Source organism: Acomys minous (genome assembly GCF_964271855.1).
Source record: "Acomys minous genome assembly, chromosome: 16".
Taxonomy (NCBI): domain Eukaryota; kingdom Metazoa; phylum Chordata; class Mammalia; order Rodentia; family Muridae; genus Acomys; species Acomys minous.
Window position 1 is genome coordinate 72,367,298 of NC_140498.1, and position 14,682 is coordinate 72,381,979.

General features: G+C 52.3%; 2 long non-coding RNA genes across 2 annotated transcripts; one reads left to right on the top strand and one right to left on the bottom strand.

The window, feature by feature from the left end:
- Nucleotides 1-599: 599 nt before the first annotated feature.
- LOC311587695 lies at nucleotides 600-14,678 on the bottom strand. The gene is made up of 4 exons (XR_014775945.1): nucleotides 14,575-14,678; nucleotides 12,546-12,631; nucleotides 9,156-9,396; nucleotides 600-2,007 (listed from the first exon to the last, which is right to left on the bottom strand). It is a non-coding gene; the product is annotated as an uncharacterized lncRNA (long non-coding RNA).
- Nucleotides 5,146-9,033, top strand: LOC311586573. Its single transcript, XR_014775587.1, has 3 exons — nucleotides 5,146-5,488; nucleotides 6,107-6,304; nucleotides 8,312-9,033. It is a non-coding gene; the product is annotated as an uncharacterized lncRNA (long non-coding RNA).
- Nucleotides 14,679-14,682: the final 4 nt, after the last annotated feature.

Sequence of the window (14,682 nt, forward strand, 5' to 3'; positions counted from 1 at the left end):
CATGAAGCTTATGCCTCTCACGAGCATATATGCTCCTGTGAGGTATTAGATAGTGTTGGGCAGGCTGAAAAATGACATTGTGGAAGCAGTGCCATTTTTTTTTTTCAAAAGGCCAGAGAGTCCAGAAGGTGGACTGCTTATCCCAGCAAAGGGAATTGAGACCTCTGCAACCAACATTAGGATTTTCAAGGTCACGGTTACCGGGAAGATGTAGGTTTGAGTCCTGGCTCTTCCACTCAGAAACCACATGAAATCTGAGCAAGGCGAGTGGTGTGCTTCTCTACGCCTATTTCCCTCAGTTGTAACATGAGCCTCTCCCCCCCACCCCCCCAAAAAAAGGGAGACTTATCCCAAAGCTTGTTGAGGAGATGAAATGAGACACTGCATGGGACTCCCAGGTCACCATGAGCACTAACAGGTACTGTTGAGAGAGTCTCCCATAGATGGGGAATGACACAATGACAGTCAGGAACCTCAGTAAAGGCACAGCTGCCCCAAAGGCACAGTCAGGAGCCCTGCTGGCAGCCTCAGACCGGGAAGTAGAGCAATGGGAAATGTTGTATGGGTCTTAAAAAAGAATTTTTTTGAGAAAGGATTTTCAAGTATGTTTTCCCAGGCTGGCCTCAAACTCACTTTGTAGCCGAGGATGACTTTGAACTCTTGAGTGCCCGACTCTTATCTCCTAAGTGCTGGGATTACAGGTATGTGTTGCCAAGATCAGCAAGGGGGTGTCTTTACAGCTTTCTGGACTCATGTCTTTAGCAGGCCCCTAGGAGCCCAGTGCCCGCTGTGACAAGGGCTTCGGCAGCTCCCTGGGGTGCCTGAGTTAGGGTTACCTCTCATCCTAGACTTTGGTCCTTTCAAGAGCCTACATTTCCTGTACTTCTGTCTCCTCTGCCCATTTGTGTCACTTCTTGCCGAACGTGGCTTGGGACGTCATTATAGGTGCAACTGGAGAGGATGCTCTAGAGACTTACTACAAATTTCGCTCTAGCAACACATTTCCAAGACCGGAGTATGGAACACCGGAGACAATGGATTCGGATGTGGCCTCTGCCAGGCACTTGGTGACTTGCCCACATGTTCCCAATGCTGGGATTACAAGACTGCACCACCACACCTGGCTTATGGAGCACTGAAAAGGAACCCAGGGCTCCAGGCATGCTAAGCAAGCGCCTTACCAATTGAGCTGCATCCCCATCCCTTAACACACTTGTTTTAAACGAGGGCTAGAAGGGGGCCTGTGGCCATGTGGGAACGTGGATTTAGAGACATTCCACTCCCTCCCCCCTTATACACGAGACAAGAACATTTTATAACCAACAAGAAGGGGACTTCTATCCTTAGTGGGACCCAGAACTCAGCCATAAACTGAAAGGACGCGATGCGACCTTCACATGGGGCTCGACAGGGGCAGCTCGGTTTACTTCTATTCTGCGGGTTCCCTCTATAAACTGTCCACCTGCAAAGCCCAAAGTTATCACTTCCTCAACAGGTGCAGCAGGTCTGGGTGCCGTAGAGGTTGAGCCAGCAGCGCTCCCGGTTCACACTGGGGGGTGGTGCCAGGGCCAGCCTCCCGCACAACCCGGGTGCGGTGAGTAGACACAAACGGTGCCCATTCTTGCTTAGTCACCAAGCATCTCTGCTCAAGGTCATTCCTATGTCCCAGGACAACGCCAACTAATAACACCTACCAGAGGGGACATTAGCAGGGGCCCCTGCCACTCCATGAATCGTCCAAGTTAATATGGCTGGTCGGCCTGGTGGAAGAGTAAGCAATAGGAAATCCCCTTCCTCCCTGTGTGGCCTTGAAGGGAAAAGATAGAAAACCATGTAGAAAAGGCGAGCTTCATCTTCAAAGGCAAACGGCAGAGCCATCTCCTTATACCACAGCGTCCTCAGCAACACACAGGTACCAAGCCATTGCGCTTTCCTCGGTGTTTTGGCACTTGAAGGCTCCACGGAGAATGAAAAGGACCCGACGTGGCTCTCCTTCCAAAGCTAAGTCTGTCAGAGAAAGAACAAATGAGGCATGAGTAGATCGTTGATGAGGAGAGCATTTGCAGGCATCAAGTTCTCACAGAGATGTGTCCGTGCATAGGCTCAGACTCCCTGGAGGGCTTCTGGGAAGAGGTGGGTTTTGGGCAGGTTTGAAAGATGGGCAGAGAGCCGGGCATCTGCCTTGTACCTGTAATTCCAGCAAGCACTAGGCTGAGGCAGGGGAATGGCAAGTTTGAGATCAGTCTGGGTTATACAGGTGGCCCTGGGATGTCTAAGGAAGGGAGCTGACTGAACAAGCCAGGGGAAGCAAGCCACTTCAGTTCCTGCTTTGGGCTCCTGCCCTGACTTTCTTAGGTGATGGACTGAGCCCGGAGGACAAATGAATGACCTCTTTTCTCCCCAGGTTGCCTTTGGTCGTGGTATTTGTGACAGCAACAGAAACGCAAACTGGAACAGAGCTTAGAGCTCAGTCCTCTGGGCCATGCTCGGCCCAGAAGTTCGGGTGGGGAGGAGCATCATCAAACCACCACATCTGCATGGCAGAGGGAATCTTTGAACACTATGAATAAGGGAAAATTTCCATTCACTCCATAATTCATACTGGAGAGACTCCCAGTGAATACAGGGAGGGAGGGCGGAAGCTCCTCGGAGGGAGACAAGCAGCCATAGAGAAGAGAAAAATCACAGGGCGGATACAGCACCCGAATAGGCTCGAACCCACGTCAGAGCTCATGGCTCTGGAAAGCATCACAAGAGACGACGCACATCCTCCAAGTGTGGAAGCGGAGCTCCGAGGGGGCCCCTCCGCAATCGGCAAACGGCGTCAGATGAGCCATTTGGAGTGAAAGCCTTTGAATGGAATGAACCGGGGGTGGTGATGGTTCAGGGGACAAATCAAGTCTTATTCATCCGTGGAAGGTTCCGGCTGGAAAGAGGGTGGAAGCTTGTCATCATCGGTGACGAAGCTCGGGGGCGCTCCCGTCTCACAAGACAGAGATAACCAAAGAAGGGGCCTCGAGGAGGGCAGCGTGGAGCCTGGGAGCGCTTATGACCTCAAGCGTTCACACAGGAGAAAAACGTGACGGAGGAGACGGATTTAGAACGCGGTCCTGATGGTGCCCCGTGCTTTTAGCAGCAGCAGATGAGACAGAGAAGCCAGGTGTGGTGATGCAGGCCTGCAGTCCCAGCTCTGGGAACCTCGAGTTTGAGTGGGGGCTGGTGACGTGGCTCAGTGGCTAGAGGCGCACGCCACCAAAGCGAATGACCTGCGCTCAATCCCTGGGTCTCACCTGGAGGAAGGAGAAAACTGACTTCCACACGGTGTCCTAGGACTTCCACGCCCGTATGGTAGGGTGTGCCCCACCCCAAATAAACAGCTATAATAAAAAAAGTAATGTAAATAAATTGAAAAAAACAAACAAACACAAAAGAGTTTGGGCTAAGTCTGGGCAACAGAGAGACCCTGCCTTAAAATTAGGAAGGTAGCCCAGTTGGTGTTGGTTTTGCCACACAGGATCCTGGGTTCCATCTGCAGGACCACATATACCTGGCCCGGGGATGCATTCCTGTGATCTCAGCATTTGGGAGGTAGAGACAGGAAGGTTGGGAGTTCAGGGTCATCAGTGACTATGTCTAAAATGAAGCTTAACCCGGGTGACATGAGACCCAGGAAGGGAGGCGAGAGAGGAAACAGAAAGGCTAGGTTTAAGGAGTACTGATGACTTTGGGACAGAGATCTCATGACCCTTGAGGTCCACTAGGTCTGTACAGAAGGGAAGAATCCAGGCTTCGTGGTTCCCCAAGCTTGCTTCTCCCTCTGGACTACATGTTTCCTTCAGAGTTCCCCTTTCCTCTTCATCCCTCAGTAAAGTATGGGTACTGTTTGTTTGTTTGAGACAGGGTTTCTCTGTGTAGCCCTGGTTGTCCTGGAACTCGCTCTATAGGCCAGGTTGGCCTCGAACTCACAGAGATCTGCCTGCCTCTGCCTCTTAGAGTGCTACGGTTAAGGTGTGTGTGCCACCACCACCTGGTTCTGGGTTCTTCCGTTAGCTCCTTGCCTTGGTCTAGTGAGCGAGTACCCCCAGGCACTCTGCTTGCCTGGACCAGGCAGGAAGGCCTGGCCTCCCGTATGCTCCAGCTAGCTCACTCGTGACAAGTCTCTGCAGGGCGCCTGTCCTATCTAGTCCTGGGGCCGGCCGGGGATACAAGCCAAGGAGGAAGGAGGTTTCAGTTAGAAGTGGCTGGGTGGTCTTGGAATTTCAGGGGGTACCTGTGCCCGAAGGTTGCAGAAAAGGGTTTAGAAGCGAGAAGTGCCGGGCTGAGCTGGGTTTCTCAAAGCAGCCCTGCAAGTTCTGCCACCGACACTGTATGTATCTGAGATAAGATGGGGTGTGGTAATGCAGGCCTGGAACCCCAGGGCTTGGGGAGGCTAAGGCAGGAGGCCCAGCCTGTCTACACAGTCAAGTGTGGGGGCTCAGGTCAGGCCTGGAATCCTAGCACTTAGAAGGGCAGTGGCAGGAGGAGGGGGTGGGGTTCAAGGCCAGCATCAGCCATGTCATGAGTTTGAGGCTAGCATGGGTTATGTGAGACCCTGCTCCAAAACCACCAAGAACAGACAAAAAGCAGAGACACAAACACCAAACAAAAGAAAGAAAGATACATGCACAACCCGGAAGTGGCAGAGCCTGCATCTGAAATGATCTTTTTTTTTCTTTTTCTTTTGGTTTTTTTGAGACAGGGTTTCTCTGTGTTAGCCTTGGCTGTCCTGGACTCGCTTTGTAAACCAGGCTGGCCTCGAACTCACAGCGATCCGCCTGCCTCTGCCTCCCGAGTGCTGGGATGAAAGGCGTGCGCCACCACCGCCCAGGTGGAAGCCAAACCACTTGGTCTCTGGATCACTGCAAGGGATGAGGGGAAGCGATGTGAATGGGCAGGTCAAGGCTGAAGGGGGCGGGCACCGCTGTGCACACCTCTCTTGAGATCCACGGGGTGGGGGGTGGGGGTGGGGGACTAGGCACCGTGAGCAGACAAGCCTGAGCCAGGCGGGAGGCAGGCAGTACAGTTCGCTAAGTGTTTTGAAACCCGGGGAGCTCAGGTTACAATGACATCATCTGGCACCCTAGAGGCCACGGAGACTTCTGGGAAGGTGACCTCTAGTGAAATGTAGGGAAGAGCCTTCTGGCAAGTGCATGGCGAGATCTGATCTTGACAGACAGGTGTGGAGGCGGCTAAAGGAAGCCTAAAGTTGCCAGGAAATAGAGAAGCTGGTGCATGCTGGGAACACCAGAGGCGGTCGTGTGTGTGTGTGTGTGTGTGTGTGTGTGTGTGTGTGTGTGTGTGTGCGCGCGCGTGTGTGTGTGTGTGTGTGTGTGTGTGTTGGGTGGAGGGGAGCAGTCTGAGTGGCCCTGCTATCTATTTTCTCCTTTAAAGCCCAAGCCGGCAAAATGAAGGAAGATCTGTCAAGTGTAGGCAGCAGCAGAGTGAACGAGTGAGTTTCCTCCTAAGAGTCAAGGTGTCTCTCTCCTCTGTCTGTCTGTCTGTCTGTCTGTCTGCCTCCTCTCTCTCTCTCTCTCTCTCTCTCTCTCTCTCTCTCTCTCTCTCTCTCTCTCTCTCTCTCTCTCTCCCTTTCTCTCCCTCTCTCTCTCTCTCCAACTTGCTTATCAGGCACCATCTGCCCCGCCCCCCATTTATCTAATGTGCATCGGTGTTTCACCTGCATGTATGTCTGCGGAGGGTGTCGGATCCCCTGAAGCAGGAGTCACAGACAGTTGTGAGCTGCCCTGTGGGTGCTGGGCATTGAACCCAGGTCCTCCAGAAGAGCAGCCAGTGCTCTAACCACTCAGCCACCACTCCAGCTCCAAACCTTGTCTCTTTTAAGGCAGGGCCTCTCAATGGTCAACCATTAGGCCAGGCTGGGTGGCCAGTGAGTCCCCGGGGTCCTCCTGCCCCTCCGTCTCCATTGCTGTTATCATAAGCATGAGGTCACCAGGCTGGCTTCTGAGGTGGTTTCTGAGGATCCAATTTGGTAAGGCAAGCACTTTACCTACCCAGTCTTCAAGAATACCTCTCTCTCTCCCTCCGCACCCCCCCCCCCCATTTCCTATAGGTACTGAGAGCAGGGTGAGCTGGGAGCGGCTCAGAGTGACCTGGATAAAACAGCCACTGGTTTCTGTCTCCGGGAGGAGGCTCTGAAGGACACGAAGAACTAGGCTGCGGCCAAGCTTTGTAAGGCGCATTCATGGACAAATATCGCCCTCTTGTGGCTGAGAACAGTATTGCCCAGAAGAGCAAGGCTGGGCCAAAGGTATTGAAATGTTACCCATGATTCCTTCACAGCAGCAATCTAAGCCTTGCTCATACTATTATTTTTACTTTTGTTAATAACAGGAAAAATGTAATATGAATGTTTAAAAAAAAAAAAGAACAGAAGTGGGCTGGCAGCATGGTTCAGTGAGAAAAGGCACTTGTCGTGTAAGTCTGACAACCTGAGTTTGGTCCTGGGACCAGCAGTAGAAAGAAAGCTGGCATGTGCAAGCCTGCAGGCAATTGCACACATGCGTGTATACACGTGTATATACACACACACACACACAAAGAGAGAATGAGGACAGGGAGACAAGGACAGAGAGACGGAGGGCATATGAATACTGGGTAGGGCTGGTGTGACTGGCTCAGTGGGTAAATGTGCTTGCTGCACAGACCTGAGGACTTGAATTTGACTCCTGACACCTATGTAAAAAAGCCCAATAGAGTGGTGTGCGCATGTCTGTACATCCCAGAGAGAAGATGAGAGGTGAAGGTCAGCAGGCTTGGCGGGAAGCCCAAGGGCCACGTAGCCTGGGTCCACAAGACATCTTCCTCAGGCAGCGGGGAGGGGGGACCACCTTCTAAAACTTGTCTTCTGCCTTCCACATGTGCTCCGGCATTCATGTATCTTCTTTATCTTCCTCTCTGACACCCATGCGCACACAGAGATGCACACACACTAAGTAAAATAAAACCCCCGTAAACAAGGCTAAATCGAAAGCAACTGGGCAAAGTTCAGCGGCACACCGAGACTCATGTGGAGGTCAGGGAGGTGAGTCAGAGGTCAGCACACCTGCGGGGACCTGGAGCCAGGGCCAGGCTTCCATGGCCAACCCTCCTTAGTCTCCATCAGCAAATCAGCCCGGTCGTCGTTCAGAGGGCTTAGGCCAATCTTCCATCATGGTGGACCTGCAGTGGCCCAGGGCCAGATACAGGAAAAGTGGCAGGGCAGGGCACTGACTTCGGATGCTTGGAGCCCTGTGATCTGAGACGGCATGAGGGGGCTCGGGGACGCTGTGGCATCTTCCATGGAGCTGGGTCCTGAGAGAATCTGAGGCCTCTCATCTTCTTGTCTCACTGTGTGGCCCAGGCAGGGCTCGAACTTGTGGCCTTCCGACTTCAGATGCCTGAGTTCCGTGAATGCAAGTGTGTGCCATCATTCCCAGCTCCCAGCAATTTTTCTTTTTTTCCTCTTTCTTTCTTTCCTTTTTCTTCCTTCCTTTCTTTCTATACGTCTTCCTATCCTCCTCTTTCTTTCTCTTCTTCTTCTTCTTCTTCTTCTTCTTCTTCTTCTCTCTCTCTCTCTCTCTCTCTCTCTCTCTCTCTCTCTCTCTCCCTCTCTCTCCCTCATTCTTTGAGACAGGGTCACACTATGCCGCTCTGGTTGGCCTAGAACTCACTATGAAAATCAGGCTGGCCTTGAACTCACAGAGATCTACCTTTCTCTGCCTCCCAAGTGCCGAGACTGCGGGCGTGCACCAATACACCCAGCCCTCAGCAATGAGGCCCGGGCGATGGCCTTTTTATAGTCTCTCGCTCTGAAGGCTCCCTGCAGAATGGGTGCAGCTGCAAGTCAAGCCTGTGATGAGTCCGGAATTGCCGGCAGACTCCAGATGGGGTGTTCCGGGGACTGACCACAAACATGGGAGTTTCCACGTGCCCAGCGCCCATGGATCACTCCCAAGTGTGGCTTTTTTGCCAGGTCAGACAGCAGTAGGGGAGGACGGCCCACCATCTGTGGAACTGCGGTTTGAATCTGAGGTGTCCTTGCAGGCTCACATCCTGAATGTTCAGTCCCTGGCTTGTGCTGCTGTTTTAAGACTCATTTGTGTGTGTGTGTGGGGGGGGGGGGGGGAGGTAAGTAGGACACACGAGTGGCAGGGCTTGAGAAAGCCAGAAGAGGGCGTCAGAGTGGCTGTGAGCTACCCAAAGCGGGTGCTAGAAACCAAACTGAGGTCCTCTGCAAGAGGAAGAAGCACTCTTAACTGCTGAACCATCTCTCCAGGCCCTGGCAGTGCTACCTTGAAGGCTGTGGAGTTTTCAGCTGGTGGAGCCGGGACTGTGGAAGTAGGGTGCCCCCTGGGCAGGCCTCGAGGGTTCTACTCAGGGCTGCTGATAGTCTATTCATTCTCCTTCTTTACCCATCACCATGGAGGAAGTCTCTGCTACAAACTCCTGCTGCCACGCCCTGCCACGCCTTCCCTGCCGCCATGGACCGAACCCTCTAATCCAGTGGGTCTCAACCTTCCTGACGCTGGGACCCTTTGCTGCCAGTTCCTCACGTTGTGGCGACCCCAGCCATGAGATGATGTTCGTTGCTACTTCCAAACTGTAATTTTGTTAGTTGTGAATCGTAATGTAAAGCTGTGATACGCAGGATATCTGACATGTGACCCCTGTGAAAGGGTCATGTGGCTCCCCTCCCTAAAGGGGTTGAGGCCCCACAGGTTGAAAACCACTGCTCTAAGCCACGAGCCTAAATAAACTCTTTCTTTAGCTGTTTTTTCCTTGGGTATTAAAATGTTTTAAATGCTTTCTGTCTCTGTCTGTCTCTTACAGGTATGGTGCTGGCACCCACACTTGGGTCCTCTGCAAGAGCAGTTTAGCGCTCTTGGTTGCTGAGCACCTCTCCAGCCCCATCAGAGATTTTGGCTGTAGGGATAAGAAAAGCTACTCACGCACACGGCTTACTGCTTTCTCTCCCAGGCTATGGCGCGCGCCCTTGGGAGGCAGGCTGGCCCCTTCTGTCCAGCAGCAGCCAAGCAGTCCATCAGAACCTCGGGCTTACACACGCGCCCTCCCTCAGACCCTCCGTTGCTACCTGGTGTTATGCGCATGCGCACACTTACCTGGACTGTAGGCTGGGCCGCCCGGGTGCCCTTCAGGCTTCTCCCTCTTCTCTTCTGCTTGGAGCTCCTCTCCCGGGAATGGCACCCCTTAGTTTTCCTCCCGGGAGATCCCGAGGTCCTCAGAAGGTACCCGACTGCGCTGTGATGTTGCTTGGCATGGGAGCTGCAAGGCTTCCCCAGAGGGTCTGCTTGTGGTTCCTCACAGGATTAATTTTCAGGAAGGAGCCAAGGTCTTAAAACACTAGAATATTCAAATGTTGTCTGTTACGACATGAAAGGGGTCCTTGAATAAACTGGCAGTAAACAGGTGGAGTACAGTGCAACAGCGAGGTGTAAATTGGTATAATCTTAAGGGATCAGGGGTTTCGTTGGTTTATTTATTTGTTTGAGAGCAGGTCTCCTGTAGGCCAGGCTGGTCTTGAACTCTGTATAGCTAAGGATGCTCCCCCCTTTCTCTCTCTCTTTTTTTTTTTTTTTTAAGACAGAGTTTCTCTGGGTAGCCCTGGCTTCCTTGAAACTCACTCTGTAGACCAGGCTGGCCTCTGCCTCCACGCCCAGCACCAAGGACGATCTTCAACCTCCAATCCTCCTGCTTCTATCTCCCAAGCCCTAGGATCGCAGGTGTGTACCGCCACACCCAGTGTACCCACTGCACAGGATGGGACTCAGGGACTCACACGTGCCAGATAAGCACCCTACAACAGAGATGCAGCGCCAGCCCTTAGTTACTTAATGCTCCATCCGTCTGTGCCACAGCCACAGCAAGAGATGGACATCTTTTTTGTTTTTTATTTCTATTTGCTTTTTGTTTCTGTTTTTGAAACAGGGTATCACTATGTAGCCCCGGAAGCCTGGACCACTCTAGGTAGACCAGGCTTGGGCTTGAACGCCTAGAGATCTGCCTGCCTTGGCTTCTGAGTGCTGAGATTAAAGGCAAAATCCACCATACCTTAAAAAAAAAAAAAAGACTATTTTTTAAAATGTGTGTGTGTGTGTGTCCGCGTGCATGTAGGTGCATATTGTGTCTGAGTGTATGTGTAAGGCCTGTAGAGGCAAGGTCTCTCCTTGAACCCGGGGCTCATGATTTCTCAGCTAGGCTGGGAGCCAAGAAGTCCCAGCAATCCCCCAGTCTCTGATCCCCACTTCTTTGGGGCTAGGGTTGCGGGCATAAGTGACACTCATCTTGGTATGTAGGTGCTGGGATCTGAACTCAGGTCCTCATGACTGAGTAATACGAATTCTTAACCACTGCGTTGTCTTTCCAGGCCCCCTCTTTTGCCCCCCACCCCCTGATCCTCTTACCCCAGCCTCTCAAGTTATGGGATAACACTCAGGCAATACTATATACCTGGTGACAGTTAAAACAGGTGATAAACCGTGACAATCTCAGTGAGATTACAATTTATTTCCGTTTTCTTTTCTAGGCTCACTTGATTTCTTTTAAATCCGTGGGAAAGTTCACCAGCTACTGTTTCACACACCTGAGGGTGGGAATATGGGAATGACGGAGGAGGAGGACTCTGAGGTCAGGGAGGACAGCAGGTGTGAGGGCTTTGCGAGGAATAACTTGAGCTCTGCTGGCCACCAAGTGGAAGGTGTGGCTGACGGGTGCTGGGGAGGGTGCAGCTGGCACGCGCTGAGGAGGCTGCCGGATGGGTGCTGTTTAATGACCCCCCCAAGGGCAGAGTCCTAGTATGCAGTCAGGGAGCACCTGCCTCCCTGAGATAGGGTGGCGTGCTGCCCAAAGCTTAGGAGGACTTTGGTGGAGAGAGGCCAGGGGCAACTGCGGGAAGATCAGGGCAGAAGGAGGAGGAGGAGGAGGAGGAGGAGGAGGAGGAGGAAGAGGAGCGGGGTGAGGAGAAGGAGGGCTGGGCTTGATACTGCTGCTGGGCAAAGAGCAGACACAAGTCATAAACAAGAAGGAGCTGAGTGTGTGACTCACGCCTGCGATTCCATGTTTCAGGAGCTGAGGCAGGAGGACCACAGCTGTGGGGTCAGCCTGGTCTATATATGAAGCTCTGTTTCAAAAAGCCACAAGTAAATAGTAGTAAAAAGAATTTCCATGTGTTAGCACTCTGTAAGTTAGAACGTCCTTTTGAACCTAATACTTATTTAAACCTATCTTATTATCTGGGCATTAAGATAAAATCCAAGGCTTTGTGTTAGGCAGTTGCTCTACCACTGAGCCACAGCCCAGCCCCTCACTGGGGGATTCTAGGCAGGGGCTCTACCACTGAGTCACACCCCAGCCCCTCACTGGGGGATTCTAGGCAGGTACTCTACCACTGAGCCATACCCCAGCCCCTCACTGGGGGATCCTAGGCAGGTGATCTACCACTGAGCCACACCCCAGCCCCTCACTGGGGGATTCTAGGCAGGGGCTCTACCACTGAGCCACACCCCAGCCCCTCACTGGGGGATTCTAGGCAGATGCTCTACCACTGAGCCACACCCCAGCACCTCACTGGGGGATTCTAGGCAGGGGCTCTACCACCAAGCCATAACCTCAGCCCCTTACTGGGGTGGGCCAGGCAGGTGACCACTGAGGCACATCCCCAATCCTCATATGTTATTTTATCTAATACTCATATATAGAGAAACAGGCACAGAGAACTTGGAAGATCTTGCCCCAGCCTGTACAGCTACACACAGGGAGCCACAGCCTGACTCTAGCTAGTGGCTGTGCGTCAGTGGGCTGAGCAGGAGGAAAATGGCTCGAGTCAATGACACTGAAATCACTGAGAGGCTGGAGACCCTCACACACCCAGGGACAAGAAGAACAAATGCTGACGACCATTAGATGCTGAGCCATGGATTGGTCCTGAGAGGGTGTGGCTATGGTGGCTCTCATCTAGTTTTACCTCAGACAGAGTTTCATATATACCTCAAATGGACCGCAAGCTCCCACCAACACCACTGCGTCTGCCTCCCCGAAAGTGCTGGGATCACAGGTGTGAAGCCCCACCCCAACCTCTCTCCGTGAAACGGGCTCATGTGTATTCCCGAGAACGGAACTGGCTAGCACCCTGGAACCCTCTGGACACTGAGTCCAGGCTCTGTGAAGGAGAAGGCCATTGTCCACAAACCTGTCCCGAGCCACACTACGGCACGTAGGTTGGCTAGGGAACCACTGGATGACAACTGGGAAGAGCCTCGGAGAGGTCCTAAAACAACTCATCAGGGGACAGAGGACGCAAGCCACGTGCGGATAACAGAGAGGAAGGCCTCCGTGCTCCCGTGATCACCTCAGGATTTCGAGCCCAAAGCGGGACCGTAAGCTAGTGTGAGGACCACTGTGGGCTCCATACAGATCTCAAAGCTGGGGGTGGGGATGGGGTGGGGTCGGCCCAGGGCGAGGGGGCCCAGGGTCCAGTGGGTCCCCGCTCTTACCAGAGTTCCAAGACCACATCTGAAGCTGATGATACAGATCTTGTTTCCACTGTAGAGGTTGTCACGTGTTCAGAAGGCATCCTGAACTGTAGATGCCAAAGAACAGAAGAACTTCAAGAGCTTTAAAAGTAACAAGGGCCACCAGGGAGGCTACAGAGCCCTTTTCTTTCTTCCCCACCCACTTTTCTTTTCTTTTCTTTTCTTTTTTTTTTTTTTTGTCTTTGAGACACGGTTTCCCTGTGTAACAGCTCTGGCTGTCCTGGAACTCATTTTGTAGACCAGGCTGGCCTATGAACTCACAGCGATCCACCTGCCTCTGCCTCCCAAGTGCCGGGATTAAAGGTGTGCGCCACCACCGCCCGGCTTCTCCAACCCTCTTTTCATGAGTTAGCTAGGAAGTCCTTGAATTACAGGCATATGACACTGAGGGGTTTGTTTGTGTGTGTGTGTGTGTGTGTTATGTAGCCCAGGATGGCCTCAAGCTCACTATGTAGTGGAGGATAACCTTAAGCTCCTGATCTTCTTGCCTCTGCTTTCCAAGAATTGGGATTCCAGGCAGGGTGCCATCCCACCAAGTGTATGGGGTGCTGGGGATGGAACCCAGAGATTTGTGCATGCCAGGCGAACACTCTGACTGCAACACACATCCCCAGCCTTACTTCCTCTTTTAAGACAATTTCTTGTTAGATCCCAAATACAGATCAGGGTGGCCTTGAACTCACAAAAACCTGCCAGCCTCTGCCTCCTGAGTGCTGGGATTAAAGGCGTGCACCGCAGCTCCCAGCGTGTGTTTTGTTCTTCTTGACAGGGTCTTTCCACATAGCCTTTGCCGGCCTGTTTCTCACTATGGTCAGCTTGGTTTTGAACTTGTGGCAACTTCTCACCTCTGCTTCTGGGAAAATCAGTGTGCCGCTGAGCCCACACCTCACTTTTTATTATTTTTATTTATGTGTGCACGTGTGTGCTTCTGTGAGTATGTATTTGTGTATGTGCAGGGGCCCCTGGAGTTCAGAAGAGGGTGTCAGATCCCCTGGGTATGGACTTACAGGAGGTGGTGAGCCACCCAGTGTGGATGCGGGGACCCAAACGCAGGTCTTCTGCAAGAGCAGCGTGCACTCTTAACTGCTGAGCCATTTCTCTGTCCCTACCGTATCTAACAAAGAAAAAAACTCAACCAACCAAACATACAAAACTCAACCAAGCAACCAAACAAACAAACAAAAAAACTAGCTCTCTGGCTAGAAAAGCAATGTTCATATACTACAAATACCTACTAATAAATGATAAAAGTTACAGCCTTATAAAGACCATTCAAAGGCCCCTGTAGCTTCAGTAGAACAGGTATTTGTATGCGAAAGCTCCTGGGTTCAATTTCCACACCGAAAAGTGGGGAAAGGGATGAAGAATAAAGTCCTTCATGATCTTATCTCTCAGAGATAATCTTCTCAGAGATAACCTACATTAAGGTTATTCAAAACTTATTATTCTAGTTTGAAAAACCAGAGAGCTTTAAAGGACATGTAATTTGCATATATGTATAGGAGGTGCCTTTGGACTGGGGATGAGGTGTGGGCCCTGTTGTGATGGTTCAGTCAAATGGTTGAGTTGGAGCCGCAGAACCCATGCACGGACGCTGCTCTTGTGTTTATAGGTGTGCAGGTGCGTGTGCTGGCCAGGGGCCAACCTTGGGCATCCTTCCTCAGTCACTGGCCACCTTGTTTTGAGACCTGGCCTCTCAGTATCCTGATTTGGCTGGGGTGGCTGGCTCTCGAGCTCCTGGGATCTGTCTGTCTCTGCTTCTCCAGCATGGCATTGGGGTTACAAATGTGCCCCCACTAGGCCGGACATGGCGGCACACGCCTTTAATCCCAGCGCTTGGGAGGCAGAGGCAGGAGGACCACTGTGAGTTCGAGGCCAGCCTGGTCTCCGGGGGTTTCAGGACGGGAGAGATGGCAAGCATGACACCTGGCTCAGGACCGGGTCTTCTGCGCCCGGGCCTGGTCCTGATTTCCTTGTTGAAAATCCTCACCGTGGAAGGTTGATCCAAACTGCTAACACCTGCGGAGCCCCGGTGCCCGCCGCTGACCCGCTACTAACAGCAGACGCTCGTGCCTAACAACTACATTTCCCAGAGTTC